This window comes from Equus przewalskii, chromosome 12, assembly GCF_037783145.1.
Source record: "Equus przewalskii isolate Varuska chromosome 12, EquPr2, whole genome shotgun sequence".
NCBI lineage: Eukaryota > Metazoa > Chordata > Mammalia > Perissodactyla > Equidae > Equus > Equus przewalskii.
In genome coordinates this window covers 7,811,541-7,821,487 of record NC_091842.1, presented here as the reverse complement: position 1 = coordinate 7,821,487, position 9,947 = coordinate 7,811,541, and positions in this window count along the sequence as shown.

Below are 9,947 nucleotides of genomic sequence, written 5' to 3'. Positions count from 1 at the left end.
CTGAATAGACATTTCTCCAAAGAAGACATACAAATGGCCAACAGAGTATGTGAAAAGGCACGTGACATGACTAATCTTCAGGGAAATGCAAATCAGAACCACAATGAAATATCACCTCACACTTCACTGGATGGCTGTTATCAAGAAAGCAAAAGATTATGGCAAACAGTATGGAGATTCCTCAAAAAATTAAAAATAAAGCTATCATATGGTCTAGCAATTCCACTTCTGACTATATAGCCAAAGGGCTTGAAATCAGTATCTGAAAGAGATATCTCCACTCCCATGTTTATTGCAGTATTATTTATAATAGCCAAGACATGGAAGCAACCTAAATGTCCATCATCAGATGAATGGATAAAGAAAAGTGGTATGCACACACAACAGAATATTATTCAGGCTTTAAAAAAGGAAATCCACACATTTGTGACAACACGGATGAAACTGGAGGACATTAGCTAAGAGAAATAAGCCGGACACAAAAGGACAACTACTACATGATACCACTTATATAAAGAATCTAAAATAGTCAAACTCATAGAAACAGAGATTAGTATGGTGATTGCAAGGGGCTAGGAGGAGGTAGAAATGGGGAAGTGTTAGCCAAAGTGTACATGCTTCCAGTTATACAAGATGAATAAATCCTAGAGGTCTACTGTCCAGCATAGATCCTACAGTTAACAATACTGTATTGTATACTTAAAGATTTGCTAAGAGGGAGATCTTAGGTTGTGTTCTTCTGACAAAAACATAATACGAAGAAAGGCAGGAGGAAGCTTTGGAGGTTATGGGTATGTTTATGGCGTAGATTATGGCGATGGTTTCATGGGTGTACACTTATCCAAACTCATCAAGTTTTATTCATTAAACATGTACAGCTTTTTAAAATTGAGGTCATAATAGTTTATAACATTGTGAAGTTTTAGTTGTACATTATTATTTGTCAGTCACCATATAAATGCGTCCCTTCACCCCTTGTGCCCACTCCCCAACCCTCTTCCCACTGGTAACCAATAAACTGTTCTCTTTGTCAGTGTGTTTGTTTATCTTCCACATACGAGTGAAACCATATGGTGTTTGTCTTTCTCTGTCTGGCTTATTTTGCTTAACATAATACCCTCAGAGCCCATCCATGTTGTTGTGAATGGGAGGATTTTGTCTTTTTTATGGCTGAGTAGTATTCCATTTTATACATATACCAAATCTTCTCTATCCAATCATCAGTCTATGGGCACTTGGGGCTGCTTCCACATCTTGGCTATTGTGAATAATGCTGCAATACACGTAGGGGTGCATAAGTCTCTTTGAATTGTTGATTTCAAGTTCTTTGGATAGATACCCAGTAGAGGGATAGCTGGGTCACATGGTATTTCTATTTTTAATTTTTTAGAAATCTCCATACTGTTTTCCATAGTGGCTGCACCAGTTTGCATTCCCACCAACAATGTACGAGGGTTTCCTTTTCCACACAACCTCTCCAACCTTCGTTATTTCTTGTCTTGGTGAGTATAGCCGTTCAAATGGGTGTAAGGTGCTGTCTTAGTGTAGTTTTGATTTGCATTTCCCTGATGATTAGTGATGTTGAACATCTTTTAATGTGCCTACTGGCCACCTGTATATCTTCTTTGGAAAATGTCTGTTCATATTCTCTGCCCATTTTTTGATCAGGTTTGTTGTTGTTGTTGTTCAGTTGTGTGAGTTCTTTATATATTGTGGAGATTAACCCCTTGTTGGATATATGATTTGCAAATGTTTTCTCCCAGTTGGTGGGCCTTCTTATTGTTTTAGTCTTGGTTTCATCTGCCTTGCAGAAGCTCTTTAGTCTGATTAAGTCCCACTTGTTTATTTTCCTTTTGTTTCCCTCATCTGATTAGACATGGTATTTGAAAAGATTATTCAAGACTAGTGTCAAACAGTGTACTGCCTATGTTTTCTACTAGGAGTTTTATGGTTTCAGGTCTTACCTTCAAGTCTTTGATCCATTTTGAGTTATTTTTTGTGTATGCTGAAAGATAATGGTCTACTTCCTTTCTTTTGCATGTGGCTGTCCAGTTTTCCCAATGCCGTTAATTGAAGAGACTTTCCTTTCTCCATTGTATGTTCTTAGGTCCTTTGTCAAAGATTAGCTGTCCGTAGATGTGTGGTTTTATTTCTGGGCTTTCAATTCTGTTCCACTGATCTGTGTGTCTGTTTTTGTACTAGTACCATGCTGTTTTGATTTCTATGGCTTTGTACTACATTTTGAAGTCAGGGATTGTGCTGCCTCCAGCTTTGTTCTTTTTTCTCAGGATTGCTTTAGCTATTCAGGGTCTTTTGTTACCCCATATGAATTTTAGGATTCTTTGTTCTATTTCTGTAAAGAATGTCATTGGGATTCTGATTGGGATTCCATTAAATCTGTAGATTGCTTTGGTTGTATGGACATTTTAAGTATGTTTATCCTTCTGATCCATGTGCATGGAATATCTTTCCATTTCTTTATGTCATCATTGATTTCTTTCAGAAATGTCTTATAGGTTTCCTTGCATAGGTCTTTCACCTCTTCGGTTAAATTTATTCCTAGATATTTTATTCTTTCTGTTGCAATTGTAAATGAGATTGTAATCTCGAGCTTTTTCTGTTAGTTTGTTATTAGCTTATAGAAATGCAACTGATTTCTGTAAGTTGATTTTGTACTCTGCAACTTTACTGTAGTTGTTGATTATTTTTAATAGTTTTCTGATGGATTCTTTAAGCTTTTCTCTGTATAAAATCATGTCATCTGCAAACAGCAAGAGTTTCGCTTCTTCACTGCCTATTTGGATTCCTTTTATTTCTTTTTCTTTCCTAATTGCTTGGCCAAAACCCCCAGTACTATGTTGAATAAGAGTGGTGAGAGTGGGCACCCTTGTCTTGTTCCTGTTCTCAGAGGGATGGCTTTCAATTTTTCCCCATTGAGTATTATGTTGGCTGTGGGTTTGTCATATACGGCCTTTATTATGTGAGTACTTTCCTTCTATACCCATTTTATTGAGAGTTTTTATCATAAATGGATGTTGGATCTAGTCAAATGCTTTCTCTGCATCTATTGAGATGATCATGTGGTTTTTATTCCTCATTTTGTTAATGTGGTGTATCACGTTGATTGATTTGTGGATGTTGAACCATCCCTGTGTCCCTGGTATTAATCCCACTTGATCATGGTGTATGATCTTTTTAATGTATTGCTGTATTCAATTTGCCAATATTTTGTTGAGGATTTTTGCATCTATGTTTATCAGCGATATTGTCCTGTAATTTTCCTTCTTTGTGTTGTCCTTGTCTGGCTTTGGTATCAGGGTGATGTTGGCCTCATAGAATGTGTTAGGAAGTGTTCCATCTTCCTCAATTTTTTTTTTGAATAGTTTGAGAAGGATAGATATTAAATCTTCTTGGCATGTTTGGTAGAATTCACCAGAGAAGCCATCTGGTCCTGGACTTTTATTTTTGGGGATGTTTTTGATTACTGTTTCCATCTCTTTACTTGTGATTGATCTATTCAGATTTTCTATTTCTTCTTCATTCAGTTTTAGGAGGTTGTATGAGTCTAAGTTATCCGTTTCTTATAGATTGTCCAGTGTGTGGGCATATAGTTTTTCATAGTATTCAGTTATAATCCTTTGAATTTCTGTGGTATCCATTGTAATTTCTCCTTTTTGGTCTCTAATTTTATTTATTTGAGGCTTCTTTCTTTTCTTCTTAGTGATCCTGGCTAAGGGTTTGTCAATTTTGTTTATCTTCTCAAGGAACCAGCTCTTTGTTTCATTGATCCTTTCTACTGTCTTTTTTTGTTTCAATTTCATTTATTTCTGCTCTAATTTTTATTGTTTCCCTCCTTCTGCTGACATTGGGTTTTGTTTGTTCTTCTTTTTCTAATTCTATTTGATGTAGTTTAAGATTGTTTATTTGAGATTTTTCTTGTTTGTTAAGGTGGGGCTGTATTGCTATGAATTTCCCTCTCAGGAGCAGTTTTGCTGCCTCCCGTATGAGTTGGATGGTGTATTTTCATTTTAATTTGTCTCCAGATATTTTTTGATTTTTCCTTTAATTTCTTCAACAATCCATTGGTTGTTCAGTAGCATGTTGTTGAGACTGCACATCTTTGTCCCTTTCCCAGCTTTTTTCTTGTAGTTAATTTCTAGTTTCATAGCATTATCATTGGAAAAGATGCTGATGTGATTTCAATCTTCTTAAATTTATTGAAGCTTGCCTTGTTTCCCAAGATACGGTCTATCCTTGAAACTGCTCCCTGTACACTTGAGAAGAATGTGTATTCTGCTGTGTTTGGATGAAGTGTGCTATAATCCATCTGGTCTAGTTTTTTATTTAAATCAACTATTTCCTTGTTGCCTTTCTGTCTGGATGACCTATCCATTGATGTAAGTGGGGTGTTAATGTCCCCTACTATTATTGTGTTGTTAATATCTTCTTTTAAGTTTGTTAATTATTGCTTTATGTACTTTGGTGCTCCTGTGTTGGGTGCATATATATTTATAAGTATCATGTCTTCTTGGTGGTGTGTCCCTTTTATCATTATATACTACCCCTGTTTGTCTCTCATTACCTATTTTATCTTGAAGTCTACTCTGTCTGATGTAAGTATGGCAACACCTGCTTTCTTTTGTTTTCCACTAGCTTGGAGTATTGACTTCCATCCCTTACTCCTAGCCTGTGTTTGTCTTTGGAGCTGACATGTATTTTCTTGAGGCAGCATATTGTTGGGTCTTATTTTTTAATCCATCCCACCACTCTGTGTCTTTTGATTGGAGAATTCAATCCATTTACGTTTAGAGTGATTATTGATATATGAGGGCTTAATGCTGCCATTTTATCACTCATTTTCTGGTTCTTCTGTATTTCTTTTGTTTCTTGTCCCATGTATTTCAGACTACCAGTTCAGTTAAGTTGTTTTCTATGATGGTTTTCTTAGTTTCTCTTTGTTTATCACTTGTGTCTCTGTTCTGATTGTTTAGTGGTTGCCATGAGGTTTGTATAAAAAAATCTCATAGATGAGATAGTCCATTTTCTGATAGCCTCTTATTTCCTTATACTAAACCAATTCCATCCCTTTCTTCTTCCCCTTCTAAGTTGTTATTGTCACAGTTTATTCCATCTTGTGAATTTGTGGTTAAAATGATGAGATTATGTTTATTTTTGGTGTTTTCCTTCCCTTTATCTTCAATGTTACAATTAAGTGTTTGCTAAGTTGTTCTGATAGAGAGCTTCAATTTTCTGAATTTGTCTACCTATTTATCTCCTTACTCAAGACTTTGTAACCAACCCCCCCGCCCTTTTTTTTTTTCAGGTATGAGGGCCTTATTGAGCTTTTCTTGTAGGGGGGTTTTTGTGGTGATGAACTCCCTTAGCTTTGGTTTATCTGGGAAAGTTTTTATTTCTCCATCATATCTGAAGGATATTTTCACTGGATAGAGTATTCTTGGCTAAAAGTTTTTGTCTTCCAGAATTTTGAATGTATCATTTCACTCTCTCGTAGCCTGTAAGGTTTCTGCTGAGAAATCCACTGAAAGACTGATAGGAGTTCCTTTGTAAGTTATTTTCTTCTGTCTTGCTGCTGTTAGTATTTTTTCTTCGTCATTGACTTTTGCCAGCTTTACTAATATATGTCATGGAGAAGGTCTTTTTACATTGCTATAGTTAGGAGATCTCTTGGCTTCTTTCACTTGTATTTCCAGGTCCTTCCCCAGGTTTTGGAAGTTCTCAGCTGTTATTTCTTTGAACAAGCTTTCTGCTACATTCTCCTTCACTTCTATCTCTTGACTACCTATAATCCTTATGTTGCATTTCCTAATTGAGTCAGATATTTCTCAGAGAATTTCTTCATTTCTTTTTAGTCTTAGTTCTCTCTTCTCCATGAAGCATTTCTATGTTTCTGTCCTCCAGACTGCTAATTTGTTCATCCCTAATATCAGCTCTATTGTCCAAGGAGTCCAGATTTTTCTTTATTTTATCCATTGTGTTTTTCATCTCCAACATTTCTGATTGGTTCTTCCAAATACTTTCAATCTCTTTTGTGAAGAACTTCCTGATTTCATTGAACTGACTATCTGTATTTTCTTGTAACTGGTTGAGTTTTTTTTTATGATAGTTATTTTGAATTCTCTGTCATTTAAATTATAAATTTATGTGCCTTCAGGATTGATTTCTGGGTGCTTGTCACTTTCCTTCTTAGCCAGAGATTTAATGTATTGTTTCATATTGTTTGACGGCATGGATTTGTGCCTCTGCATAGTGATAGTATCTGATCACAGCTTACACTTGCTGCTACTGGGTGGGGGTCAAGAGCTGTGTATTCTGAGCCTGCCATGATTCGCCACTCACTCCAGCCACAGCTTTTCTAACTGTGCAGGCACTCTGGCTGACTGGCTGAGCTGGAGTGCTGGGTTGGGGTAGTGTGCTTTCTTTCACCTGCATGATCCTGGCTGGGGTCATTCTTGCTCTGCCCTTGCTATCTGCTCTCCTGGGATGCTGGCTTGATGAAGACACCCCCAAAATAGCTTAGTCACCTCTGTGTGGGACTTTCCCATGGGCTGTGAGGGAAGTTGGAGAGCAAAGGTGTTCCCACGGAGGGCTGTCCCTTCCCCCTTTTCTCTGGAGCCCTGGGTCGCTCACTGGGGGAGGGAGAGGAGATTCCCCTTACCTCCTCCCACTTCCTCTGGGGGGGGTCCACCTCCACCTTCAGACATATGGCTGCATGGATCTCTCAGATGTCTTTTGTATTGTGTGAATGTTCTCTGTTTGGTATATCAATGTCCTTTTCATTGTATCTTTGGGGATAGATTATAAGGAGAGAGCTCACTTTCCCATGATGCTGACGTCATTCAAGTCTATACAGCTTTTTATATATCAATCATACCTCAATAAAGTGGTTTAAACAAAACAAAACAAAACAAAATACTTCCTTATTTCCCTTTTGATTTCTCCTTTGATATGGGTTATTTAGAGGTGTGCTATTTAGTTTCCAAGTATTTGGGATTCTTTTGGAGATCTTTCTGTTAGAATTTCTAATTCTATTGTGTTCCAAGAAAACACTTTGTATGACTTAAATTCTTTTAAAATTTATCGATACTTTTATTATGATCCAGAATATTGCCCTAGCTGTGCAGCCTGACATGTGGAAAGACCCTTTCAGATGTCCTTGGGGGTGGCCCCCCAGCACTGGGGTGGCTCTGTGAGGCAGCCATCACCCCAGGGCCTGCCCTGCCCCATGACTGAGCCCAAGGAATGTAACCCCTCCCCTGAAGACCCCACACTTGCCTTTCTCTCTCTCAGGGTGCATCACCCAGCTACCCTCAGAGACTCATGCTTCAGTGATGAAGAAATCTCAGGCTTTCTTTCACACAAACCTTGATGTTTCACATGGAGCAGCAGAAGCCCAAGTTCAGCTTGAGCAGGAGACAATGCCCTGAGTCCCTCTAGCTGTGCTTTTCTCAAGGCCACACTGAGGGCATGCTCAGCAGTCAAGTTTAAAAGGATAAATCCAGATAGGGTGGTCACCTCGTCAAACCAGGAGTCCAATGTCTTGCTAGGGAAGCAAAACAGGTCAGATGTGCCTTGTCGAGGTGGGGGGGCCTGCCAATGGAGCCACGGAGAAACTTGGTCTTTCTATTGCTGTCATAGCATGGTGCCAGCTGAAGTGTTAGGAGACCAGAGAGGAATGCATGCACGAAGCTGTGCCCATCAGAAAAATTCCCCATGTGAGTCCACCCCCAGAGATGGAAACTGAACAGGCTCAGGCTCATGGCCAGAAGCTGTTTCTTAGCTTCAGTGTCTGCTCTAATTCCAGTGGGAGAATATTGAAGATGAAGCAAAGGAGGGATTTGGTACATATTCCTGAACACTGAGTGTATGCCAGGACCAGCCAGGTGCTGGGGATGCTGTGGTGAGAAAGATGCATTCATCCAAGCTGGCATGTCTGGGGGCTGGCTGCCTCTGATTAGTCTGGCCTCAAACTAGAGGAAGTCAAGAGGAGGCCACCTGACTCCCAGAGCAGCTGAAGGAGGCCATGTTAATGAGAGAATTCCTTTGGGCAGATTCTACCCCCAACCCTGGGCTCCTCAACCTTGCCTGTATAATGGAATCATCTGGGAGGTTATTTATTTAGTTTTTTGATGTACCACATTTTGTTTATTCATCATCAGTTGGTGGACATTTGGGTTGGTTCCACTTTTTGGCTGTTATGAATAATGCCAAAACATTCATGTACAAGTTTTACATTGGCCCAGCCTTTTATTTTTTGGAACATTCTGATACAAGTGTTTGTGTGAATATGTTTTCAGAGTTCTTGGGTATATACCTAAGAAGTGGGATCACTGGGTCACTCATATAATATTCTAAGTTTGGACACTTGTATCATGTAATCCATGACACACTCTGTGATCTTGAGTCCAGCACATTGAGTATTGATTTCCCTGAAGACAATTCGGGCTGTTCCCTACAGGTTCCTTAGAGGCTCTGCCTGCTTCTCTGAGATTCTCCCTGGACATCAGGATCCTCCCTGTGCCCCATGCTCATCAGGGCAAGAGATGGGCCCGGGTCTAGCTGATGGCTGTATACTTCCCACTGGGTCAGCTCAGGTGGAGAACCCCTGGAAAACCAGCTCAAACGAGATGTTCTCCCACCAACCTTTGCAAGGTAGGAGCTCTGGGTTCTTTCCTCCGTCTTCCTCCTCCTCTTCTGTGCTGCCTCCATTGTGTTGATAGAAACTTTCTTTAACCATTAAGAGTGGCAGAATAACTTACATTCTTTCTTGGCTGTCTTTCATGCTGTACATCCACACCTGTTGCTTTTTCTCCTACATTCGTGTTTTTAAAACATTGAGATGTGAGTCACATAACATAAGACCATTTTAAAGTGTACAATTCAGTGGTTTTAGCATATTGTCTATGTGGTGCAACCACCCTCATGGTCTCATTCCACACATTCCCTTTGGAGAGCTCGTTTTTACCAGGATGAGCCCCCCCGCCCCTCAGCAGAATTTCACATGATAAAACCAGGGGAGGCAAAGTGACCACAGAGGATGCCCTTTCTTTCTGTTTGAGTTCTTTTCATTACTTTTTGAGAGCGAGTTGGGGAGCTTTTAAAACTATATGAAGCCAAGATGAGTTGAATCACACTCTTGGGGGTGGGGTCCTGGCATGACTAACCCCCCAGGGGATCTGAATGTGTGCCAGGGAGAGACTCTGCCAAAAGCAGCTAAAGCTGCTCCAGGAGGAATTACTCCCTGGTTGTGGGAGGGGCACCCATGGTTCTGAGGGCTGGCTGGCTCCTCCTGCTCCTCCAACACTGTCCCTGCCACCCCTGACTCTGCACTGGGAAGGCCCTTGAGCCAGCCATGGGCACCTCTCCTGAGAACTGAGGCCAGGACCCTGGCCCTGGCAGTCCCCTTTCCTCCTTGTATTAGCCCTACTCATAATCCAGACCCACCATTCAGATGCTAAGTTTGGTCCCCTGCATGGAAATCCTCAGTGGCTCCCCATGCCCTGTAGGAGGGAGAGGGCCCTGGCCAGCCTGAGTACCCACCTTGCGTTTCAACCTCATCCCCTACCTGCCCCAGCCATTCCTCCCTCCCCCACCACACTCCTCCGTTCCAGTCAGTGTTCCCTCTGGCCCTCTGCAACTTTGCTCTTCCCTCTCCTGGGTCACCAACTTACCAAGCCCAACCCTAATGTCCTGGCTTCTTGGTCTGCCCCCTACTACCAGACAGTGGTCATTCCCTACTTCTGGATACAGCATCTTCTTGTAGTGTAGCCTGGCACCGCACTCCCCGGAGTAGCTCCTTTCAGTGTCTTCACACCTCCTAGAGTGACTCTGGTGCAGGGGCCACAACAGGTCCATCTGGGTTCCCAGTGCTCAGCACGAGGTTGAGCACTACCTGAGTGACAGTGACTGTGAGTGAGAGGTGGGAAAGG